This window comes from Propithecus coquereli, unplaced genomic scaffold, assembly GCF_000956105.1.
Source record: "Propithecus coquereli isolate 6110/MARCELLA unplaced genomic scaffold, Pcoq_1.0 Scaffold235, whole genome shotgun sequence".
Taxonomy (NCBI): Eukaryota; Metazoa; Chordata; class Mammalia; order Primates; family Indriidae; genus Propithecus; species Propithecus coquereli.
The window spans coordinates 1,130,634-1,134,811 of record NW_012147897.1 but is presented as its reverse complement, the minus strand read 5'-3'; positions in this window follow the sequence as shown (position 1 = coordinate 1,134,811).

Genomic DNA, 4,178 nt, shown 5'->3' with positions numbered 1-4,178 from the left:
GTATTGGACTTTGATTCAATTAGAATTATTTTGTCAGAGACCTGGAAAATGGGAAGAGATACCTTGCATTCAAGCTTTTATGCTATTGCATAATCAGGAATCAGGTCAAAGGGCTGGTAAAATGATGGCTATTCAGAGGGAGTGGGAGAAGGTCCCTCCCAGACCAGACAGATGGACTCGGGAGGAGGGGCATGAGGAAGACCTGGCCCTCATGTATACTCTGAACCCAGTGGCTCCGTCTGCAGCAGCTTTGGCTGCAATAACTCCAGCAGTCTCTCCTGAGGTTGCTGCTCCACCTGTCTGCTGTATCTCCTCCTCCCATTGTTACCACAGCAGCAGCTATGCCAAGTGCCTCACCTCTACCATACAAGGCATCATACCTAGAAAAAGGGGCTATTGCTTTGCCACAGTATGAGGGAACTGGAATGGTCTCCCCCTACAAGACCCAACGGGTACCTGATTTGGAGAGGGCAATACCCAGAGAAGTACCCATAGGTGGCTTGGGTGTGGTAGAGAAACCCACCAGGTATTACTGGGCAGATAAGCCCATTTCTCAGCATCTGACTTATTAAGTTGAAAAAGCTCTAACACACCCTATAGAGAGGACCCATAGAATAGCTGATCTTTTCAAATCTTTGCCACCCATAAGCCTACCTGGGTGGATGTTCACTCTCTTGTAAATATACTAACCACAGATAAAAGGCAGCTAGTAACACAAAAAGCAAATGAAGAGCCACGGTACCTCCATGAGGCAAATCCTAACACTACCCCCAAATCTTGTAAGGAAAATTCTAGGTACAAACCCCGATTGGGACCCCAATTGAGACGGGGATCTGGCCCAGTTGGACTATTACCAAACATGCATTCTGTTTTGCTTAGGTACTTTCCTCCTGAGCCTAAGAGCTTAAAGGTCAGTCATCTGAAAGGCAAATGAGGATGCCTCTGAGTTCTCAAGTGCATTTACCAGGACTTATATAAATATGCTGATGTAGAAACCCTGAAGACCCAGAGAATTCAAGGCTAATAACTATTCAACACAGCACCTCTGATATAAAGAGATGGCTGGAAAAACAAGAGCCTGCACAAGCAATGACCCCCTCCCAACTAGTGGGGATTTCTGTCAAGGTATACAATGGCAGAGAAGAGAAAAAGCAAAAGGCAGAATGTGTGGAGAAGCCCCCACACTAGAAAGATCAGGGAAAGACTTTGGGTGTGCCTGTTCTAAGTGTGCCGCCTCTTGTAAGGAAGAGGGCCATTGGAAAGCTGACTGCCCCAAAAGAGGGCAACAGGCAGGAAAAACTGTCCAAGGAAAATCCCACTAGCAGATGGCAGAACAGGGCTATAGTTCTGATAGAGAATAGGGGTTCCTGGGGGTCCCCCTAGATCTCTTGGAGCTTCCTGGGCACAATTGACAGTGGGGAACAAGTTGATTTTCTGGTTAACACACATGCAACCTATTTATCCCACAGGCAGAGAGCACTAAAATGGCTACACCTGAGATAGGGGTAGCAGGAGGAATGCATTGGAAGCTTTCTTATACCCTCTGGAATATGAACTGTGAAATCTGGAATTAAGACACAGTTTCCTCTACATGTTCAAATGCCCAGTTCCCCCTGCTGGGGTAAGCATTTTGGTGTGAACTAAGAGACCAAGTAACTTTATCCCCTGCAAAAAGCAGCAATTACACTTACAAGTCCCACCAGAACAAGCACTGTGATTACAAATGCTCCTAACTCACCCTGAAAAGGAATAAACCTTCTTCCTGCCCCAGAAGTCTATGAGAAAGTGAATTGAATAATTGCATTTGGGCAGATGGGACCCTGGGAAAAAGCTAGGAATGCACAGCCTGTGCACATAAAAATAAGATATATAGCTAGAGTACTCCAAAAGGAACAATATCCTTTAGGAAGGAAAGCCCTGGAAGGAATACACCCATCCTACAAAAAATTCTGAAAAATGGACGAATTAATCCTTATAGATCTCCATAAGACCTCTATTCTACCCATTAAGAAACCACACTGCAGTGAATGTCAGTTTGCCCAAGTTTTGAGAGCCATATGAAATCGCCCAGTATATTCATCCAGCAGTGCCTAACCCATATGCTTTAACTGCCATACCTGGAAATTATGAGTGGTTTTCAGTATTAGACTTAAGATGTTTGCCTGCATTCCAATTGGAGAGAAGGCCCAGCTGTTATTTGCTTTTGAATGACAGCTTATAGCCAGAAACCAAAATGACCTTCTAGTACTGTTGGACAGTATTGACTCAAGGGTTTAAAAATTAACCATTTTCCAGGAAATCCTGGAAAAGACTTGAGTCTTACCCAACCAGATGAAGGTGTGCTGTTACAACACATGACTTGTTAATAGCTAGCCCCAAGTTAACTAATCAACACATAAATGCACATATCAGAACAACATCTATTGGATGCTGGGGAAGGGGGAGGGCGGTGGGAGGAGGGGGGAAGAGGGAGGAGGGGAGGGGTATTTGTATACACAAGGAGGGCAATGCGCACTACCCGAAGGATGGACATATTTGAAACACGGACTTTGGTGGGGGGGGGAACCAAGGGCAACACACCTAACCTAATCATCTGTACCACGGGAAGGGCGGTGGGAGGAGGGGGGAGGAGGGAGGAGGGGACGGGTATTTGTATACACAAGGAGTGCAATGCGCACTACCCGAAGGATGGACATATTTGAAACACGGACTTTGGTGGGGGGGGGGAACCAAGGGCAACACACGTAACCTAAACATATGTACACCCATAATTTGCTGAAATAAAAAAAAAAAAATGCCTGTCGAATACCACCCTAGTTCTAAATCAATTGGCTCAGTGCCGATGTAAGATTTCCCCACAAAAAGCCCAAATCTGTAAACAGAAGGTAACCTATCTTGGATTCAGGTTTAGACAAGGAAAAAAGAGCCCAATAGGTGGACCGAAAACAGGCAATAGCAGGCATCATCCCTCCCCACCCCTCCTTGCCAAATAGAAGACAATTATGAGGGTTTCTGGTCACAGCTGGCTTTTACTAGATTTGGATTCCTAACTTTAGATTGGTGGCCAAACACCTCTATGAGGCCCTGAAAGGGCTAGAATTAGAGGCCCTGCCTTGGACAGGTGAATGCCAATAGGCATTTGATATTATCAAGGAAAAATTAATACCAGCAGCAGCATTGGGATTTGCCAGACCCCCAAAAGCCACTCAAACTTTATGTTAACAAGAAACATGGCACAGGACTGGATGTGTTAGTCCAAATGCTAGGGGACACCCCCCAACTTACAGCCTACTTGTTGAAACTAGACCACATGACAAAGGGATGGCTTCCCTGCCTTAATGGTTGCAGCCACTTGTGCAGCTTTACAGGAAGCAGAATTTCACTCTGGGACAGCCGGTCACTATATTTGTGCCCCATCAGGTACTGACTCTACTAGAGCAAAAGGGAAGTTACTGGCTCACAGCAGGCCAAATAGACAAAAGCCAGGTCATCCTAATGGATAACCCAAGCTTCCCTTTGTGGGCCACCATGGCTCTAAGTCCCACCACACTGCTACTTGTCACAGAACCTGACCTTGTCAAATGCCTTTTACCTCCATACCTGATAAGGCTCACCAGAAGCAGTTTGTTTTCATCTGGAAAAACTAGCGACACACCTTCACTACCCTACCACAGGGGTATATCAGCCCTCCACAGCACTATGCATAATTTAGTTCACAGGATCTTGGCCTCCTTTCCCCTTCACAAGATATCATGTTGGTCTATTGCATTGATGAATTATGCTGATTGGACTTAAGTAGTAACTACTCTAGACTCATTGAAGTAAAACATTTGCATGTCAGAGGGTGGGAAATCTGACTTAATTCAGGATCCTTCTGTCTCAGTGAGATTTCTAGGGGTCCAGTGGTGAGAGGCATGCTGAGATATCCCTTCTAAAGTAAAAAGCGGGGCACTCTTGTAAACAGGGAGAATCGGGGTTCGAGTCCCTGGGCTGACTCCATTTCGCTATTTGAATGAAGTGGGCAGATAACCTTTGGCGGGGAAGAAAAAGCAATTGTTCCTTTTGGTGGGGCTGGATCTCGGCAGATAAAGGAACTGCAGCTTTGAGAGAGACGGTGTGTGCACGGGAGAGGTCAGAGAGACCTTGACGCTTCTTCAGGTCAGCATATTAACGCGCCA